This window comes from Pleurodeles waltl, unplaced genomic scaffold (genome assembly GCF_031143425.1).
Source record: "Pleurodeles waltl isolate 20211129_DDA unplaced genomic scaffold, aPleWal1.hap1.20221129 scaffold_127, whole genome shotgun sequence".
Lineage (NCBI taxonomy): Eukaryota > Metazoa > Chordata > Amphibia > Caudata > Salamandridae > Pleurodeles > Pleurodeles waltl.
In genome coordinates, this window is record NW_027149833.1 from 539,315 (window position 1) to 567,121 (window position 27,807).

General features: G+C 46.5%; 1 long non-coding RNA gene across 3 annotated transcripts; it reads right to left on the minus strand.

The window, feature by feature from the left end:
* Positions 1–12,541: 12,541 nt before the first annotated feature.
* On the minus strand, positions 12,542–27,792 carry LOC138273948 (uncharacterized). Of its 3 annotated transcripts, none has more exons than XR_011200319.1 (4): positions 27,711–27,792; positions 27,495–27,550; positions 16,965–17,040; positions 12,542–12,632 (listed from the first exon to the last, which is right to left on the minus strand). It is a non-coding gene; the product is annotated as an uncharacterized lncRNA (long non-coding RNA). The 3 variants fall into 3 exon arrangements; XR_011200318.1 differs by having other exon boundaries at positions 27,651–27,770; XR_011200317.1 differs by lacking the exon at positions 27,711–27,792 and having other exon boundaries at positions 27,495–27,704.
* Positions 27,793–27,807: the final 15 nt, after the last annotated feature.

Here is a 27,807-nt window from a genome sequence, read left to right on the forward strand (position 1 = left end):
AAAACCTTCCAACTCCTAACGTGGGTAACATGGTCAAAACCAGTGGTGCTAACTTAGACAAAGTTCTGCCCCCCTGAGATGAGAGCCAGTGCTCCCGAAGGCTCAGAACAAAATCCTGCACTTGGAAGAGGTGTTACCTTCTCTCCCAGGCAGGATGGACATTCCGGGGCAGGGAGCTTCAAAGGCCTTGATGGCTTTGAAATGCGACCCAGGCCTCTCCAAATGGTAGATAAAGTGGACCCCCTTTTCTTGACCCTACTTTTGGAGGCAGGACTGGCAGGAAAATTAGGAGTGCCCACTCCATGCCAGTCCCACCCCTAGGGTCGACAAGCTGAAGTGGACAGCACCTTTCAGATTACTCCATATTGTGTGGTAGGAATTAGGCCAATAGGGTTATACTCTCCTCCCAAAGGAAGTGGTCATAAAAAGGGTACCACCTAGCACCCCCTGTAAAGCCCCTAAATTCAGTATTTAGGCTGCACCTCTAAACCCTAGAACCCAGATTACTTTCAACCTGATAAGAGCTATGCCTACATTACAGTCTAGCCAGCCAAATCTTTCATCGTATCTTTGTTTGTCTGCTGTTCTCCATTCGTCCAAGTCTCTCTTCCAGATTTCAGTATTGGGCGTTCTAGGGCTCACCCAGTGTACGGCTATGTAGCTCTTTCCCAGAGTTATCACCTCCTGGGTACCAGTAAGTACCAGGTCACTTTTACCATAACATGGCAGACGCATCATCGGATGTACAATATCATCCACAGCTCAGGGCTTTATTTGGGCCTGCGCTGCAAGTCACTCTAAGAATGATGCCAGGTCTACCATGGCTGAAAGAGTAGCGAAGTGCTCCAGTGCAAAGCTATGCGTCCCAATTTCAGGGCACTCTTGAAAAACAGAATTGCATTTCACCATTGTAAACGCACATTCAACTCACGTTGGCTTGGTTTAGTGTGGACAACTGCTCAAGCAGAAATGTGTAGACCCGCAGAACTACTGAAGGAAGAGGAAGCACTGCAATAGGGAAGCTGCCATCGATGTAGAGTTAACAAGGGCACATGCATCCATTGGTATTTAGTGTTTTCTTCATCTTGTACAGCTCACCACAGTCTCCAGTGGATCAAAAAGAGGCCATTTAGTCGGCCATGCAGGTTAGTGCATCAGTCTGGATCCAGTGGTTACAGAGAGTTTGGTATTCATATTTCTAAACTCCAGTTTTTCATGGGTTATCACATATTTTGTTTCACTGCTGAGCAATTCCACAGACAGTGCTCCCCTTTCTAGCCCCTCTGACGTGGTCTATCCCTTAAGAAAATTCTTTAGCCCCCAAAGGACAAGGCAGAGAAGACGACCCAAAGTAATAAAGATCAGGTGGTTGCTGTATCTGCTGACATCAATATTGGACTCTACAACCTGTGATGTCTTAGTACCCTTATCTAGATCTTGCTGTCATACTGTGAAGTCCTTGTTCATATTAAATCTTCAACTTGGACTGCAGGACCTACCCTTGTTCGCACGGGCCCTCAGTTCACCCAGACAATGAACCAGGCTCAACTAGAGAAGGAATAGGTAAAAAGTGACTTGTCTAATGTGAAATAATTCAAAATGATAGAGGGGGTTGCAAATATTTAGATGAGGTGAAGGAGTTCGATTCCTGCTCTTTGACGTCTATTTGAGGACACATCAAGGCAGGATTATTACCGGATAGATCTTTTGAGATGGTGAGAGAGGAACAAAGTCTATCTGCCTTATTTAGTTGTGTTTTCCCTATAAAATATCCTGGTGCAATTAGTTCCATATAAAATGTCATGGTGCTAAAGGGAAGCCACAGGGCTGGCATACAGAGCATGACCAGTGAGGAGGGAGATTGCAAGATCAAGCAGAAAAAAACATGTTTTCAGAGTTTGTTTCAAAGGTATTGCAGAAGGGAGCTCCAGAGTGTGGCTACAAGCACAGAGAAGCCCCCCGTATGAGTTTGAGAGTAACAGGAAACAATGATCCAAAGAGACAACAGGGATTTCATGATCTGAGAACATGAATAGCCAACAAATTTGCATTGTATGTTCAGTAGGCTGGTAAGCTTTTCAGACACATTGACTTGAAGATAATTCTTTTGAGTAGAGTAACCAGTGAAGGGGGCTCAGATGGGTAGGGATGGACGAACAAGAGGGAAGATTGAGTATTAGATGTGCCGCAATATTTTGAACACTGTGGAAGGTATTATTGTAATCAATCCTGTTTACAACAATAACTTGAAAACAATGTGACCGGAATCAAATAGGAGAAACATCATGATCTTTGAGCACTGAGAAGAGACTTGGTAAAACTGAGTTGAGAGAGGGATCCTGATCAAAGTAGAGCCCAAGATTACAGACCAATGAAGCAGCAAGTCGGAAGTCCCCAACTGAGCCACTCAAATTTCAGCCTTTCAATATTTAATTTTATTATCAATGTTAATCATCAAAATCTCAGTTTTATCAGCGTTGAGTTTATGAGAGTTGTTCCCCATCCAAGCCACTCTGCCAAAGATACATTTTTAGAATTTATCCCTGGCTGTGGGAGATTGGTCAGCAAGAGTGATACTATGTGCTAACCATCCTATAACACAGGGGGGAGGACATAGGTTTAAAACTTTAGTGTTCAAAGAGGAGATCAGAGCAACTCACCGAGAAAGTGCTTTAAATTTGGAACATAAGGTGTAGGAAGGTGCCCATTTTTAGCACAGTCCCACCAATTGTTGCCTGGTATGTAATGCAATTTAGACAAAGTGCACTTGGTTCCTGCTAACCAGGTCCCTTGTGCCAGATCTCTGTCGTTAACTGTGCAATTATTTCCCAGGTGGCAATACTTTTGCCTCCCTCATAAGTCCCTAGTAAATGGTAACCCTGGTACACAGGCCATGGAGACCAAAGAGGGTCCCCAAGGGCTGCATATATATAATGCCAACCCACAGGGACCCCTTTCACCTAGCATATGCAGACTGCCATTGCAGGCTGCATGTCCTGGTAAAGACAAAAGTGAAAACATGACATGGCACACAGGCTTTGTGCCATGTCCCCTAACACTGCATGCAATATATATATGTTACCCCTACAGCACACCTTACAGCCGTAGGGCAGGGTGCATTATATTGCATGTGTGGACATATTTGCAAGAGCAGATACGCCCCTGTTATATCTGTCGATTCTCAGACATAGTAAGTGAACAAGGAAGGCATTTTAATTATATATGCTGGACCCTAGTCAGTACGAGTTCCCCAGCTACATGATGGCTTCACTGAAAATAGGGATGTTTGATACTAAACGTCTTGTATTAAATCCTCAGTGATGGATTTATTAATACAGACACCCAGAGGGCACATTAGAGGTGACCCCTGAAAACCTACAATTTACTCTTGTGCTGGCTGACAAGTTCTAACTAGTCTGCCACCACCAGACACGTTACAGACCCCCAAGGTTGAGGGCCTTTGCCCTCTGGCGGAAAGGAACAAAAGCCTTATCAGGCATGGTGTTAGCACACCCCTCCCAACAGGATAACCTGTGAATCTGCATTCCAAGGCAGGGGGCTTAAAGGAGGCTCTCGTCGTTTGTGTACAGATCTGGCTTCAATTAAAGGGGCGATGCCGACTGCCAATACCCCAGGGTCCATTTGGCACCTACACAGACTAGGGTGCGCTGCATAATGTGGTCACAACATTTAGAAATCTGCCATCTGGGTGTTGGCAGATTTCGGAAGTCTGGGACAGTGTTATGCCCACTTTCCCACAGGAAGTGGTCATATAGGGGGCATAGTGAACCTAAGGGTAAGTAGTCCATTGGCTACTGCCCTATGCTTCCCTAAAGCCCCGTAATTCAATATTTAGGGGAGCCCCAGGCATCAAGTAAACAGATTCCTGTTGACATACAAAGGACACCTGAGACCCCCCCAAAAGCAAGGACTGAGGAAGAAGCACCTGACTTGGCCCAACCCTGCTGACCTATCTGCTGTTCCCGCTGATTTGTGCCAAAGTCTAATTGTCCTGCAAGCTCTTGTGCCTCCAAAAAGCCTGCTTGCTGTCAACCAAGAACCAAGGAACTCATGTGGAGCAGTGGAGTTGCTTACCTGCATCTTGGAGGCACCCCGAGAGGAGTCTGGACCACAAAACACCGACATTGGAAAGCAACATGACACCCGTACGGACTAGCCCGAGTTGGAGTGGGACAATGGTATCAATGTGGCCCCCTCAGCCTCCAGAGACACAGCCCACCTTGGAGTTGCTCACTGTGGACTCCCTGACGCACCCTAAGTCTGGTCCCGTTAGTCAATGTCCTATACCTGAATACAGTACTTAGCACACCGCCCCCCCCCCCCCACCCTAAAATAGGATAACATTACAGCTTCTGAAAAACGCACGGTGTTGATTTGAAACCTAAAGTATTTTCTAGAAAAACATACATACCTGATCGTACTGATTCTGGTGCCTAAATTAAATATATATAAATACTTGTTATTTTTGTAATTTGGTATTGACTTCCTTATTGAGTTGAGTCTTAGTGACTGTGTGTACATTTGCAGATGTCTAACACTCCTCTCGGATAAGGCTAAGGCTGCTTGACCCGAATACCCCCTAAAAGAGCACCTTGGGATTGCTAGAGCAAGCCCATGTCTACTGGTTAGGGAACTACTGGACTCTTTGCACAATATATCTCATTTTGATACATCATATGAAGAGCCAGCTTCCTATATTTGTGGTGTGAGGCGGGGTACAAAACTTGAATTTGCTGTACCACTCGGTTAATAAATGATACCACTATGGAAGCCAAAATGGTCTATTTTGGAAACTTTTTTGCTAATTTTTGAATTTTCATAATTGTTTTTATTAGCCGGCGGGCTATGTGTTAAAGTAACCCAGTTTAAATTGTTTAGAATTTAAAATACTTTAGTTAGTTATGCCCTTTAAAAAAGGTCCCAACTACTTTAATTCCATGACTGAAGCAGCAGATTCATCCTGGGAGCTCAGCCTGGGTCCCTACCAAAGCCTTTTGTTGGCACAACCTGAAGTCCTCTGCCAAGCAATCTAAATCCACTAAAGCCCTTCTGCAGGCAGAAAATGATAGAGCCCCTACGGAGAATGAGTAGGAAGAGGATGTTGAATCCCTCCACAACTCCACTGAGTGTAACACCACTGTGAGCACATTTGATTGAACCCCAGGAGATGGAGACCGTGAAGATGCTGAACTCCAGAAGCTAGCTCAGAGGATAGGATTAGAGTCTAGGCTCTTGGCTATACAAAAGGAAAGTGGTGAGATGGGAATAAAACCCATCTCTGGTGGCCCGAAAAATGTAAACAGGGAGAACGAATAAGCGGTTGACTATGATCTCCAAAGGGATTGTCTCCAAATATTCAGAGGGTTATAATCACCAAATGGTTTACATCCTTTGAGAGGGCTTGTACCCTGAGGATACTCAGCCATAAGTATTGGGGCTCTCTAATCTGGAAGCTGTTCTCAGGGAAGTGTATGGATAGACTTCTGACACTGACTGGAGCAGATGCTGAGTCCTATGACCGCATGAAGGATACACCGATTGAGGACTTTGGACTCACCGCTGAGGAGTACAGATCAGATTCAGGGAGACTAGCAATCCTAGATAGATTTTGTTGACTTCTCAGTCAATACACTGGGTGGCAGGTTAAGAGGAAACCACATGCAAGACTGGTGGATTTCTTAGACTATTAAGTGAAACACCAGAGGATTGGCAAACTGGAAGTGAAGTGCATGCCTATGATGGGCTCTATAATTTGTTTATGAAAGAAAACATGAGTAACTGTTGGAAAGTAGCCTCTTTCTAGCTTGGTTACCCCCTACTTATTGCCTGTTTGACTGTGTTCACTGGGATCCTGCTAACCAGGACCCTCCCCCCGTGATTATGTGCTCTCTCTTTAAACATGGTTATTTGAACCACTTACACCTCACATTTGGCATACTGGTGCCCCCATGTATGTCCCTAGTATATGGTTCCCAGGGCATTGGGGTACCAAGGGATCTTCATGGGCTGCAGCATGTATTATGCCACCCCTGGCAAGCCCATGCAAAGTATCTACAGGCCTGCCATTGCAGTCTGCAGGTCACTGCAAGTCACACCTATGGCAGGCCCTCCTAGTCTAGAGGGCAAGGTTCAAGTACCTGTGGGCGAGGGCACTCATGCCCTAGCAGAGGTGTCACCAAACTCCAGTCCCATTTTTCTGGACTTGGTGAGTGCAGGGATGCCATTTTACGCGTGTACTGGACATAGGTCACTACCTATGACCAACTACATAATGGTAACTCCGGACCTAGGCATGTTTAGTATCAAACATGTCGAAATCATACCCCAATACTGTGGCCAGTATTGGAAGTAGGATTCCATGCACCCTGGGGGCTCAGAGGGCCCGCAGCATTGCTCCTATCAGTATTCTGGGGTTTCCTGGGAAGCCCAAGCTGCGGTCACCCCTCAAACAAGTGTCTGCCCTTCTGCTGCTCAAACAGCTCAAGCACAGGTAGGCAGAACAAAATATTTCCTTCGGGAGATAAGGGGGAGGGGGGGGGGGGGGTAACACCCTCTCCCTTTGGAAATAGGTGTTACATGGCTTGGGAGGGGTAGCCTTCCCAAGCACCGGGTATGCTCTGAGGGTGTTAAGTCTTCAGTCTGCACAAGAAGGAATCTCCCTTTGAGTGAAGGAGTCACTCCCCTGCATTGGCAGGCACTAACTGCTACAACGACCGGCTGCCTAGATCTCCTGTTATCCTGACTTGCATGGATTCTGCATCACAGGTGGTGGTCCGGAGTAGCCCTCTTAGTCCTCTCTGCCAGCAGTCCAACTTTGGTGGAGGATAAACCATTGTCTTCCCACAAAGGACAGTAACCCCATGCACCGCATCTCTTGTAGCTACTAAGGCTTGTTGGCATCTCCTCTAAGGGATCTTCAGGCTCCGTGTACCCCCAGCTCCCAGCACTTTTCCCTGCGATGCAGAGCCCTCTGCGTGCTTCTTCTGCGGTGTGGAACCCTTCTCTAGTTGTGCTGTGAGGGCTCCTCTGCTAGGCCTGGTTCCTTTTCCAGTGGGTCTCCTGTGGGGGCTGCCTTTACTTCTGTGGACTCGCTGAAGGTCTCCCTAGGACTCCCCTGTGGGTTGAGTCCTCCTGGACCTTGCTGGTCGCCAGCAGCTCCACTTTTGCTTCACCACAAATTCTGACCTTGGCTTCTTGGTGGCCTGCCCACACCACTGACCGACTGCAATCTTCCATCCGTTGTGGGATGTCAACTGGATCATCCAAGAACCCTTAACCTGCTTGTTGGTGAGTACTGTGTGACTACAGTGGTATTGCATGAGCTTTGCATGTCTCCTAGATATGCCTTAGCTACTCATCCACAGTTACCTCTAAAGAGCCTTGTGTCTAGACACTGCCTACACTAATAGGGGACACCTGGACCTGTTATAAGGTGTGAGTACCTTAGGTACCCACCACACACCAGGCCAGCTTCTTACAGTAACTGCTTCAATGAAAAGCGTCATCAATATCTGGTAGACCTAGGTCCAATGTCTCCCCAAGAATTGGGAAAGAAAGCAGACCACTGGGTCAAGACTAGGGTGTCCAAGACAACTCATTGTTGGGTTGCTAAGCTCCGCAAGGGAAAGATGGTGACCAGTCTAAAGATAGTCTTCTAAAGGTCCCCAAAAACCTGTTCAGTAGGTTGGGCCTACAACAAGACAAAGCAGGAGTGGGTACCAGAACTAGGATCACAAGAAGGCTTGGTGCTACAATTGCAAAGCCAACGGGCATCAAACTGGAAACCCTGCCTGTCCCAAAAAGAAACCCCCTAGTGCACCTACAGCGCCTGCTGCAGTGGTAGGTCTCCCCATGGGAGACCAAGTGGGCCCTGAATGTCAGAGCTCACATAAGCAGTTAGAGGGTGAGGTTGTTGTAGCTGCGCTGGCTCTGTCCCAGTAATCTGGAGATGTATAGACAACAGCCTATATTAGAGGGATCAGAGTTGAAGCACTGAGGGATACAGGTGTAAATGTAAGTCAGGCGAAGATGGTGGCGGATGCCAGAGTGCTTGCACATCTGCAAAGCGTATGTCAATAGTGAAATCCGAGCGAAGTCATAAAATTTAAACAATATGGTGTTGGGTGCCAGGCTAGCCCTAACACCTGCCACCACAGGTGTCGGAGGGCCACACACTGAAGAGTGGGTGGTTGCCTAAATATTGAAAGAAGAGTGGCCAGGGCACACCAATAGCACGAATCCTGATAATGTTCAAGAATAAATTCAAAGTTCGTTCTTGGAAGATGATGTGTAGATATTTATTATAAGTGCAGGTAGAAAGTAGAAATCTCAATCAAAAGACTGCGGTGTACAAAATGACCATGTGTCCAGAGCAGCCAGATGGTGATAAATGGTCAAAGTTACAATAGGATGTTCGAATGTAACAAGTCCATACAGCAAAACAGCCAACACGTGTTTCGTCTTCAAGACTTTGTCAAGACTTCAGATGTATTTAAAACATATGTAAACACGAAAGGTACATAGATCAAGCTGCTGGTAGTCATGAGTCCTTGGGAGAAATCAAATAGTACAGGCAAATGATGGACATGATAAGCCTCAAGTTTTTGTGGAGCGAATAAACCTGCGCGCGTTGGGGTTTTGGCAGAGTGTTAGTACTCAGCCAAAACCCCGACGCGCACGGCACAGGTTTATTCGCTCCACAAATACTTGAGGCTTATCATGTCCATCATTTGCCTGTACTATTCGATTTCTCCCAAGGACTCATGACTACCAGCAGCTTGATCTATGTACCTTTCGTGTTTACATATAATGTTTTATATACATCTGAAGCCTTGACAAAGTCTTGAAGACGAAACATGTGTTGGCTGTTTTGCTGTATGGACTTATTGTTACATTCAAACATCCTATTGTAACAGGTGTAAATGTCACTACAGTGACTGGAAAAAATGATAACCCCAGAGCAATATCTGACGGGTTAAACTTTCACAGTCATCATTGCTGACAACCAAGTTAAGGCTCATCCCATAGAAATGGTGCCCTTAGAGTTGCGAGGGGCTTCTGGCCAGAAAAAGGGTGTGGTATCCTCTGCAGTTCCTGTAGCCTGGCTGCTACGAAATGATCTAGAGTCCTCAGCATGGCGGAGATCGAACAAAAGACTCATGCCAGTGGCATAACAAAGGCCCCTCTGGCACTGCAAGGTCCAAGCTCCAGGACGCCACCTTATCGCAGTGCTCTGACCTCAGAGCTCCTGAGTGAGTTCGGAGGGGGCCTTCATGTACTTTGCAGGGGGGGCGCGCTCATGTTTTGTTATGCCACTGACCCATGCAGCAATGCTGGGTATACCCAAATGGGTGTGGATGAAAAACACCAGCGGGCTATGCAAAGTCCAGGGTGCAAAAGAGGTGCGGAGTCTGGAATAATGGCCCAACCCTCCAACAGAAAAGGCAGGAAGTCTGGTAAGCCAGCTTCTGAGGAGCCCCAAGCTCAGGCCCTCTTTCCTCAGAGAGAACTGTCTGCCCATGAGGTAAATGAGCCCCAAGAACTTAGGCCTTACATGGCAGAACTCCTGGGCCCTTGTATCGAAAAGCTGTGCAAGGGACAGAAGACCCGTCCCACTCTTGAGAGCCTGAAACGGAATGCCGCTGACCAGGGAGAGGTTAGTGGCTCCCACAGAACCTGTTGGGAGGAGGGACTCCTGTATACTGAGGCCAGCGACTCCAAACCTGGTGCCACAAGAAGAGTGGGAGCACCTCAGATTAATAGAGAATTCCTACTCACCTTGGCTCTTGCCATCCCCTTAGCTGGGCATCTTGGCCAGAGCAAACCTTGCAGTAGGTTAGTTCCTCACTTCTACAGGCCAGGCATGTCCCAGGGGGTAAAGGAGTTTTGTAACTCACGTGCATTTGTAAAGCCAGTAGCAAGTCAGGTAGCCACCCAAACGCCCCCTTAATTTCACTTCCAGTGGTTGGGGTTCCCTTTGAAAGAGTAGGGGTGGACGTTTTTGCCCACCTAGACTATCTAACGGCCTCAGGGTTCATGGTGATGGATCATGCAAACAGGTACCCTGAAGCTCTACCTCTTATGATTACCAACACAGTTGCCAGGGCCCTACTCTGTATCTTTAATAGGGTGGTCTTCCCTAAAGAGGTGGTATCAGACAGATAGTAACTTCATGTCTGCATACCTCAAGGCAATTCAGATTGACTTATAAGTACCCCATATCACCCACAAGTAAATGGTTTGAGAGATTCAACAAAACCACGATGGGCATGGCTGCAGGACTCCTGGAAAAACTCAGATGTGATATCCTGTTACCCTGCTTGCTTTTTACCTACTGAGAAGTGCCACAGAAGGGAGTAGGTTATTTCCCCCTTTGAACGTTTGTTTGGACATCCTGTAAGGGGATGTTTGTGTCTTCTGAGGGAAGGCTGGGATAGGCTTCTCAAAGAGGCCCTAGCAAGACTTTGTGGACTACGTGCTTAGCCATGGTGGAGTAATGACCAGGGAAGAAGTTGTGGGTACTTGAGCACTCCAGGCCAAATGAAGCAGCCCTTACCCTATTCTTGAAAAGGAGTGAGGATACCTCCTGACCCAGTTGGTAAGCACTAAGCAAAACCTCAATTTATAACTACTGACAAATATTAGGGCTGGGGTTTGGGTACAGCTGGCCTTCACGGACCTTGGATCTGCCTTTGATAAGATGAACAGAGATACACTCTGGTAGAGATAGGCTCCATGGGACTTGAGCCTGCTCTCGCTGCCTTCTCGAAAGACCTCAATCATGGTGTAACAGCCTCAGTTAGATTTGTGAGCAATGAGGAATGCACTAGACATTTTAATCTTAAAGCTCATCAGCACAGCATTTTGGCACCCTTCCCTTTTATTATTTATTTGGTCTATCATTTGGAGTTTTTGCTTATTGGACATAATCTTGACATACTGAAAGCAGAGCAATGTATGCTGCCTGCTCTTTACGCAGATGATGTAGTCCAGATTGCATGTACAGCCAGAAGGCTTTGACAGAGCTTTTTATCATATTTAAGAGAAGTCTGGAACTGGTGACAAGCCTGTGGTGGGTTCAAAGAATTACACAACATCTACCTTTTAGTAGAAAGACCGGGACCAATCAAGGGAGACAATTTTACCCATTTAGGGATTTATTAAATCAGGATTGAGTGGCCATCCTCAGATTAAAGATACATAATCTCTTAAGAGGGCTCCTGTTGGTATAAATGATTTTCCCTGTTGCCTAGTGCTAAGGCCAATAGACCATTAATTGTCTATAAAGCAAAATGTATCCCATGGCAACATTTGGCTGCGAGACTAGTTATGCAAATTGACCCAATACAGGTAGGGGCACGTAAGTTCATGAGGGGCCTCCTAGGTGTTGGACAAGGTGCCCCACCAGATCAACCATGGGGAATTGGATAAGGTTCTATTGAGAATTTGATCCACGCTCACCCTCATATCTTGTTCAGGCTGGGTTACGGCGGAGCTAAACTTGAATAGATATACGGGATAGCTTGAGCTTAGGCACCAAAATGTCTATACCCTGCCTACAATACATGAAGTCACATTTTAAAGCTCTTGGAAAGCCAGAATATTTTACCAACAGCTGAGATGGAGGTCTTTGCTTCAGCTAAGAGGTTGATCAGACAGTACTATACCTCATCAGTTCCTGCCACACAACCCTCGTTAGAGATGTCTACTCACCATCATTGTCTGAGGTACTTTAGAATGGGCCTATTCAGTTAGGGTTGCAAAAAGTGCTTGGTTTGAACGGACTGATTTACCAGCTAGTGCATGCAATGGTTTAATGCCTTTCATTAAACATCTATTAGGACCCTTTTGTTACCTACATACGAGAGAGGGCAGTCCTGCCTTTTTACAGCTTTTAGCCACACCTCAACACTTGTTTTAGGGTCTTGGTTTTTGGCTCTAGACATTAGATGGTTCGTAACATGCATCTTTGTATAATGCCACTACCCCTATGCGGTTAGGATTTAAGGGTTACCACAGGTTCCATACAGTTACGTGTGTATACGGGTTATATGCAAGGGGCACAGTCTATCAAAAAAGTTTTCTATTTTTCTGTGTATAGATATATAGTGTTGTTGCTTGATCTTTTGCTTACTGAATAGCTATGTATGAAGAAATGTTTTACCCAGTAAACGTGTATGATTAACAAATTTGAAGTTAAAATGAGGATAGTGAACAAACAATCCAGATAAACACCATGGCACTGTAGACTTAATTGTGAACATCCAGAGCTCGAGAACTCGTTCATCTCACTAACCCCTCACTAAAACACCATTCTAATAGTGAGCTTCCATTGGAAGAAGCTTAAGGTAGAAGCAATTTTGTAAAAGTATGTCACTACCCAGCACAATAAGTGCTATATAGCATCTTCTAAAGATGGACCGGAATGCTATTTGCAAACTATCACCTCACAGGAGCACCCCTCTGAGGAAACATTGATCACTCTTTGCCATTCTCTCAAAAATTAGTACTGACACAAAAGTTCAGTTCAATACTTTATTTCTTAATGTGAAGCGAGACAAGGCCTGGTCACCAAAGATTTCCTCCAAGAGGCTTCCGGTGGGAGGTGTCACCTACAAGAAAACAAGATTAAGAGAGTGAGTGAGGGTAGCTACAGCCACCAGAAGTGTTGAAGCATCCAAAATGAACTAAGTCTAGCAGACTGTTTACAGGTTTTCTCCAGTCTGCTGAAAAGCAAGCAGCAGACATTTTCCCCCACCCCTCAACCTACAGTGATAAGGCCCTCACAAGCATGCCAGTATATTAAAGGCAAGTAAAATAAAAATGGAGTATGCACAGGCCAACTGCATTGTGAGCAGACTTTAAATTGATGTTTCAAGTGCACATCTACACATCAACCCCTTTGGCAATCTTCACTCCTTGAAGCTTGAGTTGCTGTGCCACTCTTGGCAAGTAGAGAACAGCATTTTCGATAATCATTATTCTGAAAAAGACAACCCTACATGCATGCAGCATGTCTGCATGTAGGGTTGCAGACTTTATAGGAATTTACAGATTACAGCATGAGGAAGCTGCATTAAAGGGTGGCCCAGCAGCTCAAGTTGCAAGGAGTGAGGATTACCAAAGAGATATTGGGGGGGATCTCTATATAGATACTTGATGGGAGTCATCTGCTATGGAACACAGCTTTTGGCATGGGACAAGGTCTAAGTTCAATTTTTCCTCCTGCAAAAAGATGGTGCAGGTTGCTTTCTATGCTCTTCGATCTCGTTTTCCTGCAGCCTTATTTAAAGCTTTAGCCAATTGATGCAAAGCTGGAGGGAGATGGTGTGGTGTAATGGCCTGAGCTGTCGACTTTGGAACTGGGGTAACTAGGTTCCATTATCAGATCAACGTACTGTGATTCTCAGTAAATAACGTAAGCTCTCAGTGCCTACAATTAAGCACCTTGAGACCCTCACAGGTGATTTGATGCACTTTACAGATCCTGGATTATAATAAAAGCACATGACAGATTTGTGCAAACAGTTAAATACTCCAGTCTCTCCTGGTGAAGTTCATATTGTGAGCCTTCTTTTTGTCTTAGTTAGCTTCATGTCCTGTCTGAGAAAGTAGCCTCTTTCTAGCCTTGTTACCCCCACTTTTGGCGTGTTTGTGAGCGTATGTCAGGGTGTTTTCACTGTCTCACTGGGATCCTACTAGCCAGGGCCCAGTGCTCATAGTGAAAACCCTATGTTTTCAGTATGTTTGTTGTGTCACTGGGACCCTGCTAGTCAGGACCCCAGTGCTCATAAGGTTGTGGCCTATATGTATGTGTTCCCTGTGTGGTGCCTAACTGTCTCACTGAGGCTCTGCTAACCAGAACCTCAGTGGTTATGCTCTCTATCTTTCAAATTGTCACTAACAGGCTAGTGACCACTTTTACCAATTTACATTGGCTTACTGGAACACCCTTATAATTCCCTAGTATATGGTACTGAGGTACCCAGGGTATTGGGGTTCCAGGAGATCCCTATGGGCTGCAGAATTTCTTTTGCCACCCATAGGGAGCTCTGACAATTCTTACACAGGCCTGCCACTGCAGACTGAGTGAAATAACGTCCACGTTATTTCACAGCCATTTTACACTGCACTTAAGTAACTTATAAGTCACCTATATGTCTAACCTTTACCTGATAAAGGTTAGATGCAAAGTTACTTAGTGTGAGGGCACCCTGGCACTAGCCAAGGTGCCCCCACATTGTTCAGGGCCAATTCCCCGGACTTTGTGAGTGCGGGGACACCATTACACGCGTGCACTACATATAGGTCACTACCTATATGTAGCTTCACAATGGTAACTCCGAATATGGCCATGTAACATGTCTATGATCATGGAATTGCCCCCTCTATGCCATCCTGGCATAGTTGGCACAATCCCATGATCCCAGTGGTCTGTAGCACAGACCCTGGTACTGCCAAACTGCCTTTCCTGGGGTTTCACTGCAGCTGCTGCCAACCCCTCAGACAGGTTTCTGCCCTCCTGGGGTCAAGCCAGGCTTGTCCCAGGATGGCAGAACAAAGGACTTCCTCTGAGAGAGGGTGTTACACCCTCTCCCTTTGGAAAATGGTGTGAAGGCAGGGGAGGAGTAGCCTCCCCCAGCCTCTGGAAATGCTTTCATGGGCACAGATGTGCCCAATTCTGCATAAGCCAGTCTACACCGGTTCAGGGGACCCCTTAGCCCTGCTCTGGCGCGAAACTGGACAAAAGAAAGGGGAGTGACCACTCCCCTGACCTGCACCTCCCCTGGGAGGTGTCCAGAGCTCCTCCAGTGTGCTCCAGACCTCTGCCATCTTGGAAACAGAGGTGCTGCTGGCACACTGGACTGCTCTGAGTGGCCAGTGCCACCAGGTGACGTCAGAGACTCCTTCTGATAGGCTCCTTCAGGTGTTGATAGCCTATCCTCTCTCCTAGCTAGCCAAACCCTCTTTTCTGGCTATTTAGGGTCTCTGTCTCTGGGGAAACTTTAGATAACGAATGCAAGAGCTCAGAGTTCCTCTGCATCTCTCTTCACCTTCTGCCAAGGAATCGACTGCTGACCGCGCTGGAAGCCTGCAAAACTGCAACATAGTAGCAAAGACGACTACTGCAACGCGAACGCTGATCCTGCCGCCTTCGACTGTTTTCCTGGTGGTGCATGCTGTGGGGGTAGTCTCTGCCTCCTCTCTGCACTAGAAGCTCCGAAGAAATCTCCCGTGGGTCGACTGAATCTTCCCCCTGCAACCGCAGGCACCAAAAAGCTGCATTACCGGTCCCTTGGGTCTCCTCTCAGCACGACGAGCGAGGTCCCTTGAATCCAGCAACTCTGTCCAAGTGACTCCCACAGTCCAGTGACTCTTCAGTCCAAGTTTGGTGGAGGTAAGTCCTTGCCTCCCCACGCCAGACTGCATTGCTGGTAACCGCGACTTTTGCAGCTACTCCGGCCTCTGTGCACTTCCGGCGGAAATCCTTTGTGCACAGCCAAGCCTGGGTCCACGGCACTCTAACCTGCATTGCACGACTTTCTAAGTCGGTCTCCGGCGACGTGGGACTCCTTTGTGTAACTTCGGGTGAGCACCGTTTCACGCATCCTCGTAGTGCCTGTTTCTGGCACTTCTCAGGGTGCTACCTGCTGCTGAGAGGGCTCCTTGTCTTGCTCGACGTCCCCTCTACCTCCTGGCGCAATTTGCGACATCCTGGTCCCTCCTGGGCCACAGCAGCATCCAAAAACGCTAACCGCACGATTTGCAGCTAGCAAGGCTTGTTGGCGTTCTTTCGGCAGGAAAACACTTCTGCACGACTCTCCACGGCGAGAGGGATCCGTCCTCCAAAGGGGAAGTCTCTAGCCCTTTTCGTTCCTGCAGAATCCTCAGCTTCCTCTGTCCAGTAGAAGCTTCTTTGCACCCACAGCTGGCATTTCCTGGGCATCTGCCCATCTCCGACTTGCTTGTGACTTTTGGACTTGGTCCCCTTGTTCCACAGGTACCCTCAACTGGAAATCCATTGTTGTTGCATTGCTGGTTTGTGTCTTTCCTGCATTATTCCCCTATCACGACCTTAGTCCTTTGGGGAACTTTAGTGCACTTTGCACTCACTTTTCAGGGTCTTGGGGTGGGCTATTTTTCTAACCCTCACTATTTTCTAATAGTCCCAGCGACCCTCTACAAGGTCACATAGGTTTGGGGTCCATTCGTGGTTCGCATTCCACTTTTGGAGTATATGGTTTGTGTTGCCCCTATCCCTATGTGTCCCCATTGCATCCTATTGTAACTATACATTGTTTGCACTGTTTTCTAAGACTATACTGCATATTTTTGGTATTGTGTACATATAACTTGTGTATATTTGCTATCCTCATACTGAGGGTACACTCTGAGATACGTTGGCATATTGTCATAAAAATAAAGTACCTTTATTTTTAGTATAACTGTGTATTGTGTTTTCTTATGATATTGTGCAGGTGACACTTGTGGTACTGTGGTAGCTTCACACGTCTCCTAGTTCAGCCTAAGCTGCTCTGCTAAGCTACCATTATCTATCAGCCTATGCTGCTAGACACCCTATACACTAATAAGGGATAACTGGGCCTGGTGCAAGGTGCAAGTACCCCTTGGTACTCACTACAAGCCAGTCCAGCCTCCTACATCCTGGACCATTAAACCATTCTAGATTTACCTTACAAAATATTGCATAACAGTCGGATCTGATGGACATAGGCCTGGTGCAATACATCTGTTAGTTCTCATGGCACAGTAAACTACTCTTACCTCTTGATAAACGTTCTATTCTCCCAAGTCCCCTCCACCTCCAGTCCTCACAGCAATATCACCTTACACCTGCCATACCACCTCAGACTATAAACTACGATCACATGTGTAACATACGTTAGTGCATGTAACATTCAATTTATGAACCCTTAACTTACTTTATAGTGCAGGCAGTGTCAGATGCAAGGACAGGCTTCACACAGCAAAGTGGACAACTGAGGAACACCAGGTCAGCTGCAGAAAACCAAAACACATTAGGCGCTGAAACCACTATGCACACTATTCATTTTGCAAAGATAAGTACTACAAAACGTGGACTGCAAATAAAATAATCCTCTTAACTTGCTATATCAAAATAATTAATCAACAGCAAGACACTGACTCCAGTCACGAGGGCTCCAGTTTTTGCCTCATTCCAAGGTTGTCACTTCTGGTAATAGGGAGAAAATTTGACTGCAGTCTATCAAGAAAGGCACTCTGGGGTGCTCTTGGAACCCTTAAGTCAAGGTGTGAGATCAGACCAATCTCTTCCATTTCTACAGCCAGTCTCCCCCTGCTCCCCTTGGGACATCCCAAGAAACATGCAGCCATGTGGGGCCCCAGCTAGGGTGCCAGAGTCAGCATAAAACAGCAAGTTTTATGTTTTGACATGTATATTTAAGACAGTAGGAAAGGAGAATCTAATAAAAGCTTGAATATAAATGCCTGCAAACATTTAAGAGGCAGGACAAAGGCTTGTCAGTTACATAGTAACTGAATCTCACAACCTAAATATTTTAGTGTGTGTTAATGGCACTCAAAATAGATGTTTGCATTCAAAACAGCCTCAGCAGCAACCCCACATGTACACTATCCTGGATTAACAGTGTAAAAGGGCTAGAGCCACCATATTAAGTTGAGACTACGACAAAGGCTAGCAGGCACTATTTATCTGAAGGTGCTCGCAAGTGCATATATTTAAGCTCTCTCCAGTCCTTAGCCCAGCCTCCAAACCTCACCTTCCCCAAAATCCACTGCTTAAAATACACCCAAGGCCTATGGAAAGCCACCTTACTCTAGTAATGCTACTATAGACGCACCTTACAAATCAGTTTGAAGTGCAAGCCATTTCATGAACTAGGACTGCTGAATGAAATGTTGCAGAGGGAACAGCATTCACCATTTCATAGAAAAGCATAAGGTGTAGATTCCATATTAACCTTGAATTACAGTTCTATTGGTCCATAACGCAAACACCTTTTAGAAACATGTATAAATGCAGTCATGCTCAATAGTAGTTTAATGAAATGTTTTCTGGTATTAGTACACTCAAAACTATTCCTAATAGGGATTTAATATGGGACAGTTTCCCCTTTGTTGATGTATATTCTACTGCAGTCTTCAAACCGTATTGCTTGCTGAATCCAGTTTATTTTATGGTAATTTGAATTACATTCCCTTAAAATTGGATTTCCATGATTTAGTTACCTCCATTTTCTTTTCCAATAATTGAAAGTCATAAACCCATGACTTACCCTCAATGCTGCAGCTTAAGCCGATTGGTTCAAAGCAGATATGTAGGCAGATTAACTACCATCTATGCTTCAGGAATTGGTGCAGCACTGAGAAACCAAAGGCCGCTTCTGAAGCTGCAGGAAATCTGTAAGAGGACAAATTGGTCCAAAGCTCCAGTGGAAAAGCCAATATCAGACTGGGACAGTGACTTAATCATTTGTGCATACTGTGCCAGCAGTAAGTCCTTCCAGTGTCAAAGCTAGCAGCTCTTCCTCCACAAGGAGTTCTCTAGAGATGAGATTTCACTGCGAGATGTCTATTCAGAGGCGTTCTGAGTGGCCCTTGGGTGCCAGAATTCAGGCTCTCTCGAGAGAGGTGACAGATGGCACCAATTTCTGCCACCTCTGTAGACATCAGCACTACAGCTGGATCCGCCAATGTGCACCCAGAAAGAAAAACCTGGATGCCCACTGGGGCCCCGGCTGCAGTGCTGAGGTCAGGCATAAATAAAAAAAATGTCTCTAAAATGTAAAGTTAAAAAAAAAAGTAAAGTTAAAAAAAAAGTAAAGTTAAAAAAAAAGTAAAGTTAAAAAAAAAGTAAAGTTAAAGTACAAGAGGCTAGGGAAAATATGAAAGGAACTATTGCTAACAGACATACAATAGCGTGGCAGGACACTAGCATCTTGCAGCCCCTCACACCTATTGAATTGGTGACAAACAACTTCCACCTTAAGCTACATTTATATCCAAACAATCTTCACTCACTGGGCAGTGTAGAAAAGTACCCTCTTGGCATGGTTACCCCCCACTTTTTCCCTGCTGTCAGTGTGTCTTTTCACTGGGATCCTGCTAACCAGGACATTGGGGACTGCTCTCCTGTGAGTTGTGTAAGACTTGGCACCCCCCACAGGTGGCATACTGGTGCTCCCATGCAAGTCCCTTGTAAATGGTACTTGGGTACCAAGGGCATCAGCAATTCCCCAGGAGCCGCAGTATGTATTGCGCCACCCATGGGAGGCAATGCAAAGTGCGTCTGCAGGCCTGCTATCTGAACCTGCTTGAGAAGGTACATACACCCTTTCACTACAGGTCAATGCACCAAGTCACTTTAAGACATCCCTCTGTCAGGCCCTCCTATCCCAGAGGGCAGGGTGCAGGTACCAGTGTCTGAAGGTACCCCACCTGAGCAGAGGTGGGCCATGAACACCAGTCCCATTATACTGGACTTCAAAAGTGCAGGGGAAGCCATTTTACCCTGTGTCCAGCTACATAATGCTAACTCTAAACATGGCCATTGAATGTTTCAAACATGTCAGAAACCAACCCTACTACTGTTGCCAGTATTGGCTGTATGCCATGCACTCTAGGGGCTCCTTAGAGAACACCCCCTGGCATTGCTCCAACTAGTCCTGTGGGGTTTAAGACAGCCCGAACTACCACCCTGCAGACTGTTTGTCCTCCTGCTGCTTGATCAGCTCAAGCAGGTTAAGGCAGAATAAAGGATTTCCTGTGGGAGAGGGAGGTAACATCATCTCCATTGGGAAGGTGTAACATGGCTTGGTAGGGGTAGCCTCCCCAAGCTACTGGTATGCTTTGAAGGGCACATTTGATACCAACTTGCATAAACTGGTTTGCACCAATCCAGGGACCTCTAGTCAATGCTCTGGCATCAAAGCAAACAATGGAAAGGGAATAACTACACCCCAGTTCATCACCACCCTGGGGGGTGGGGGTTCAGAACTCCAGTTGGCCACTGGATTCTACCACCTTGGACTCAAGGTGGGCAGAGGCCCATGGGAGAATTGGAGTGGTCAGGCAGGTACACAGAACACCCCCCCCCTCCCCCCCCACACACACACACCAATATATGGTAACTGTGAGAAAGTAGCCTCTTTCTAGCCTTGTTACCCCCACTTTGGGCCTGTTTGTGAGTGTATGTCAGGGTGTTTTCACTGTCTCACTGGTATCCTGCTTGCCAGGGCCCAGTGCTCATAGTGAAAACCCTATGTTTTCAGTAGGTTTGTTATGTGTCACTGGGACCCTGCTAGTCAGGACCCCAGTGCTCATAAGTTTGTGGCCTATATGTATGTGTTCCCTGTGTAGTGCCCAACTGTCCCACTGAGGCTCTGCTAATCAGAACCTCAGTGGTTATGCTCTCTCATTTCTTACAAATTGTCACTAACAGGCTAGTGACCAATTTTACCAATTTACATTGGCTTACTGGAACACCCTTATAATTCCCTAGTATATGGTACTGAGGTACCCAGGGTATTGGGGTTCCAGGAGATCCCTATGGGCTGCAGCATTTCTTTTGCCACCCATAGGGAGCTCTGACAATTCTTACACAGGCCTGCCACTGCAGCCTGAGTGAAATAACGTCCACGTTATTTCACAGCCATTTTACACTGCACTTAAGTAACTTATAAGTCACCTATATGTCTAACCTTTACCTGGTAAAGGTTAGGTGCAAAGTTATAGTGTGAGGGCACCCTGGCACTAGCCAAGGTGCCCCCACATTGTTCAGAGCCAATTCCCTGAACTTTGTGAGTGCGGGGACACCATTACACGCGTGCACTACATATAGGTCACTACCTATATGTAGCTTCACAATGGTAACTCCGAATATGGCCATGTAACATGTCTATGATCATGGAATTGCCCCCTCTATGCCATCCTGGCATAGTTGGCACAATCCCATGATCCCAGTGGTCTGGTGCACAGACCCTGGCACTGCCAAACTGCCCTTCCTGGGGTTTCACTGCAGCTGCTGCCAACCCCTCAGACAGGCATCTGCCCTCCTGGGGTCCAGCCAGGCCTGGCCCAGGATGGCAGAACAAAGGATTTCCTCTGAGAGAGGGTGTTACACCCTCTCCCTTTGGAAAATGGTGTGAAGGCAGGGGAGGAGTAGCCTCCCCCAGCCTCTGGAAATGCTTTGTTGGGCACAGATGTGCCCAATTCTGCATAAGCCAGTCTACACCGGTTCAGGGGACCCCTTAGCCCTGCTCTGGCGCAAAACTGGACAAAGGAAAGGGGAGTGACCACTCCCCTGACCTGCACCTCCCCTGGGAGGTGTCCAGAGCTCCTCCAGTGTGCTCCAGACCTCTGCCATCTTGGAAACAGAGGTGCTGCTGGCACACTGGACTGCTCTGAGAGGCCAGTGCCACCAGGTGACGTCAGAGACTCCTTGTGATAGGCTCCTTCAGGTGTTGCTAGCCTATCCTCTCTCCTAGGTAGCCAAACCCTCTTTTCTGGCTATTTAGGGTCTCTGTCTCTGGGGAAACTTTAGATAACGAATGCAAGAGCTCAGCCGAGTTCCTCTGCATCTCTCTCTTCACCTTCTGATAAGGAATCGACTGCTGACCGCGCTGGAAGCCTGCAAAACTGCAACAAAGTAGCCAAGACGACTACTGCAACTCTGTAACGCTGATCCTGCCGCCTTCTCGACTGTTTTCCTGCTTGTGCATGCTGTGGGGGTAGTCTGCCTCCTCTCTGCACCAGAAGCTCCGAAGAAATCTCCCGTGGGTCGACGGAATCTTCCCCCTGCAACCGCAGGCACCAAAAAGCTGCATTACCGGTCCCTTGGGTCTCCTCTCAGCACGACGAGCGAGGTCCCTCGAATCCAGCAACTCTGTCCAAGTGGCCCCCACAGTCCAGTGACTCTTCAGTCCAAGTTTGGTGGAGGTAAGTCCTTGCCTCACCTCGCTAGACTGCATTGCTGGGAACCGCGACTTTTGCAGCTACTCCGGCCTCTGTGCACTTCCGGCGGAAATCCTTTGTGCACAGTCCAGCCTGGGTCCACGGCACTCTAACCTGCATTGCACGACCTCCTAAGTTGTTCTCCGGCGACGTGGGACTTCTTTGTGCGACTTCGGGTGAGCACCGTTTCACGCATCCTCGTAGTGCCTGTTTCTGGCACTTCTCCGGGTGCTACCTGCTGCTGAGAGGGCTCCTTGTCTTGCTCGACGTCCCCTCTCTCTCCTGGTCCAATTTGCGACCTCCTGGTCCCTCCAGGGCCACAGCAGCGTCCAAAAACGCTAACCGCACGATTTGCAGCTAGCAAGGCTTGTTGGCGTTCTTTCGGCGGGAAAACACTTCTGCACGACTCTCCACGGCGAGAGGGATCCGTCCACCAAAAGGGAAGTCTCTAGCCCTTTTCGTTCCTGCAGAAACCGCAACTTCTTCTGTCCAGTAGAAGCTTCTTTGCACCCGCAGCTGGCATTTCCTGGGCATCTGCCCATCTCCGACTTGCTTGTGACTTTTGGACTTGGTCCCCTTGTTCCACAGGTACCCTAGATTGGAAATCCACAGTTGTTGCATTGTTGGTTTGTGTCTTTCCTGCATTATTCCTCTAACACGACTTCTTTGTCCTTAGGGGAACTTTAGTGCACTTTGCACTCACTTTTCAGGGTCTTGGGGAGGGTTATTTTTCTAACTCTCACTATTTTCTAATAGTCCCAGCGACCCTCTACAAGGTCACATAGGTTTGGGGTCCATTCGTGGTTCGCATTCCACTTTTGGAGTATATGGTTTGTGTTGCCCCTATCCCTATGTTTCCCCATTGCATCCTATTGTAACTATACATTGTTTGCACTGTTTTCTAAGACTATACTGCATATTTTTGCTATTGTGTATATATATCTTGTGTATATTTCCTATCCTCTCACTGAGGGTACACTCTAAGATACTTTGGCATATTGTCATAAAAATAAAGTACCTTTATTTTTAGTATAACTGTGTATTGTGTTTTCTTATGATATTGTGCATATGACACTAAGTGGTACTGTAGTAGCTTCACACGTCTCCTAGTTCAGCCTAAGCTGCTCTGCTAAGCTACCATTATCTATCAGCCTAAGCTGCTAGACACCCTATACACTAATAAGGGATAACTGGGCCTGGTGCAAGGTGCAAGTACCCCTTGGTACTCACTACAAGCCAGTCCAGCCTCCTACAGTCACCCTCAAGTACCAACTGCCACGATGAGTCCTCATGGATCTTCTCTCCTCAGAGCTGCATGGATCCAGCATTACAGGTGGTCTGGAGCGGTCCCTTTAGTCCCATCTACCAGCTGCCCAACTTGGGAGATGGCGAGCCCTTGCCTCTTCAAGCAGGACCCCCGTGCACAGCAACTCTTGCAGTTACCAAGCCTGGTTTGTGCCGCCAAGGAATCTTCATGCTTTAGGTAGCCCTGGCCCCCAACACCTTTCTACAACAGTCTCCTGCCTGCTGCTACAGTAGGGTGCGACACTTCAGGGGTAGTGAGTGGACCTCACTGCAACTCCTTTGCCTGCTGCCTGGGGGGTACCTCTTAACTCCCAGCTGCTAAAGGTCACCCACCAGACTCCTCCTTGGGTTGAGTTTCCTGGACCTTCTTGGTACTTTTCCGCCTTACACACCATCTCCTCCATTTGCCAAAGCTTGGTGGTTTTCCAGCTCCTGACACAACAGGACAGCATCATGAACAGGATGTTATTCCCTTCCTTTGGAGATCATCTTGTCTGGGTCTTGCAGTCCCTCTTCCAGAGTCGTCTTGTTGGGACCGAGGCACAAGATGTACTTACCTATCCTGGTGGCTAGGGCATGCACTGGGATACTTACCTTTTGGGGTTCCTAGTTCCTCCTTCTCCCAATTCCACATCTTTGGGTGAAGGACTCTACGTATTCCACTTTTAGTATATGGTTTGGCCCTCACCACTATTGCTTTTACCAATGCTCACTGCTTTCCATGTTTATCTGATTAAAAATGTGTACACAGTGTTTACTTACCTCCAGTTAAGGGGGGTGCCTATTAGTATTCTAATATTTGTGTTACCATAATGAAGTATTTATTTTTGTAACACTGTTCTTTCATGTGTCTAAGTGGTGTGTGACGAGTGGTATTGCATAAGCTTTGCATGTCTCCCAGGTAAGTCTTGGCTGCTCAGACAAATTACCTCCAGAGAGCCCTGGCACCCTAGATAGTGCCTACACCTCACTAACAGGGGATACCTGCTATAAGGTGATAACACCATAGGTGCTCACCACACACCAGCTTCCTACAGTCAACACGCTCTCCCCTCCGATATACTTTTCAGTAAATATTTGGATAAAGGTTCTTTGTCATGTATGGACAAGTGTCTGTTGGATTGCACCAGGAATTTTTACATACAGGTGATCATGCAGGCTTCCTTTGTTTTGAGTCTTCAAAAATGTTGGTAAGTTTACCAAACACTTTCCCACCCAGCTCCACCTACCAATCAGCATTCTTCTCGCTTCCCACTGCCCCTTAAGTCCCTTTCATGCACCCTGCCCTTGTAAAATGTATTTTAACCTTTGTTGGAAAATCTGAAGCTGCCCCCTCTCCTCCTGACCAAGAGACGCCCCAGAAAATGTCTGGATTAGAACTTATCCACTGTGTTCCTGTCCACAATCCTTTTCTTCATAAGGATTCCTTTTATAGTTAATTTCAAACATTACAGAATTAGTTCTGGAAATTGATCAGCGGGAATCAGATTCTGTGCTGTTTCTGGGATAAGCCACGGGGACCTATCCTTTGCAGTATGCAAGTGGTACCTTTGCCCTGGTTAAGTCAGCTTCAGTCAGTTATGGCATTCAGAACCTGCACCTAATAGCAAGATCAAAAGTACAGCAAAAAGGTATTGGCGGAATCCCACGACCTTCAGGACCCTCAACAGCACTAGAGCAAGTTAGAAGTTTTAACACTGCAAACAGAATTGATGAATATAGGGTGCCACCAAGGAAAAAAATATAACTCCTTACCACTAGGTTTATACAATTTAGCTTCAGATCCAAGTGAAGGCCTCCTGGTGGCAAGTAGATGCAAAGTTCTGGTGCAAGGTCTGGCTATAGAGACCACACAACTAGTAAATGACTACATTGGTAGTCAATTTCACTTAGTTTGCCATTTACAGGTCAAGGTATTAGCTATTAAAACAGGCAGTATCCTCAGGAAGAGAACGTTACTTCTGAGCTGGAAGGAGGGTACTCACCAATTCAAAACGGCCACTCCTATCATAAAACGTGAGCCAAAAAGCCCACTTGGGAGATTTGTTATAATCATTTTACCCACAAACCATTTAACAGATAAATCCGAGCCATGCAGGATGTTGCAAGTCGTGAAAAGTCCCGTGTGAAGTCCCTCCACACTAGAGATATTTAACTGAAGAGAAACAAGGAGGCGAGTTCATTCTTCAGCCAGGGAGAAATGAATGAACATATCTTGGGAGTGTCAACTCAAGGGTGATTTTGTAGCCTCCAGAAACATAAGTCTGAAAGTCATTTTTTGCCTACACTGGTGTAGTTCGTTGAAGACAGTTTTATAATGGCAGGGTAAGATTTGTCTCAAACACCTTTAAAGCTGTAACGTCAAAGATGGCTTGGTTAATCGAACGAGGGCACTCACTTTACCCAATCACACTGACGACGTGCATTAGTGACAAGGCAGAGTTTCTGCAGTTAATATTTTTCTCCAGTTTTTAGGGCTCATTGTGCCCCTGTGTATACCTTTACGATAATAGACTATTGTTGCGTGTGTCCTCCCTAACCGCGTGTATGGAGCCTGACTACAAGCAAATTCATCACCAGCTGCTGAGCAGAGGTCACTGAATTAATGTCTGCAGGCAAGACCCACTCGAGGACCTATCTAAACACCGGCAGCGAGAGAAATTCAGTCTGAACTGCGAGTACAAACCATAACACGGTGTACTAGCTTGCGGTACTGAGCCTCTGCGACAACGTAAGAAAAACAGAGTTAAAGAAAGTTGGAGTGAAAACAGCCATTCGTAGTAAACTACTCAATTTGGGAGGGGTCGGGTGGAGTGCGCGAGCAAATCAAAAAGGGAATTTCAGTTCAGTACACCTCCCTCCTCTCTTGCTAAGGTCAACTGTACTCGGATATGATGAGACGTTATAGACGACAACCAGCAAATCTGCAAAAAAATGAAAAATGGATATGCAATGCACTCCACCTGAACATGGAATCTCCACACAGCGGCCCCGAGACAACTGTCTCATTAGGGATAAAGGTACTCCTACACGGTACAGAGCCTCGTAATAGTCCGAAGATGGGAGAGAACTCTGCAACGGGGAAGATATCTTACTAACAGATCCCAAAACACAGCTAAGGAATCACAGTACCCCGAGAGTGACGAGAAGCTGGTTAGGGGCACCGCCTCCCACATTCAAAAGAAGCGTTCCTCACCCTTGGAGGCGCTCCCCCCACTTTCTCCAACTCAAGACCCAGTGCTCGAGGCAGTCCGGACCCTTTGAGAAGCGTCCTTGCACACCTCAGAGCTGCATCTTAACATGGGTACTTCACCTTAGAGCCAGAGGCACGGGCTGCAGGAATCACTTTGGGGGGTGGTGAGGAAAAAAAAAATCCCTCCAACAGTGTTCGCGTACAATATTGTAATAAAATTAACTTCAATTTCAACGGCCCGCACAAAATTCCCTCCAAACACAAGTTAAAGATTGTTCTCTTCCACCTATAACACGAGCTCCAACATGCATCGCACTCTAAGAAAGCGAACTGTCAGTGTCCGTCCTCTGCAGTTCATGTTACACCGCGGTTCACTCTTGCGAGACCGGACACAGCTGCACCGTATCTGCAAGTTAAAGTAATTAAACCTACTTGCATACTTACTATGGAGTTTAGAGAACACTGGTGTCCCCCAGACCAGCATTTCCCTTCCAGCTCGCATTTTGTTTTCATGGGCGTTATTCCAATTTTACACTGAACTACAAGTCCCAGAACACAACAGTGAATTACTAAACAAAAAATACCGTTAACAAGTCATTTAGCCATAAATGCTCTGAAAGGAAGACCAGAGTCTTCTTAAGGAAACGGAAATAAAAGCACTTGGCAATGGCGAAAACATTTCATAGTAAACACTACAGAAACACTAAATTATCAAAGTGCAAACGGCCAGAGCTGAAATACATAAAAACTAAACATTAGTTAAAACGTTTTGTTAGCAAGTTTACGTTTAATTGGAAAATTAACAAAGCTAGATCAAAAAAAAACCACAGTAATCAATTGCAGAAGTTTAAAGGGAGCAATGACAGCTCCGCAGAGAGAACATCACGTGGGATAACGCAGCTTCGAGACGGATTATGGAAAAAAGAATAGCGACCTGCAAAACAAACGAAGATTTACAAGGTATTTAAAATAAAGATCCCACCACCTCTCGTTCACCCACCTCTGTCTTGAGCCGCCATCCCATCCCTTCTTCGAGGAAAGAGAAGCATCAAGGTCCTAAAGTTCAAAACAAGTCAATTATAAAACACAACAACCTGAGAACGCCCGGTGAGCGATACAACTCAGAACTATTGCTATTAACAAACTAGACACATACATAAAAACGTAGACGAGAGCAACTCAACTTCCAAACACAACGTGAACAGCACAAACCAACCTAATGCCCACGCTGACCCTTTTTAAATCCACAGTCTGGCGCGCCAGTAGGTCACGTGGCCACCTTTGGACAAATCAGAGGCTCTCCGATGATTACA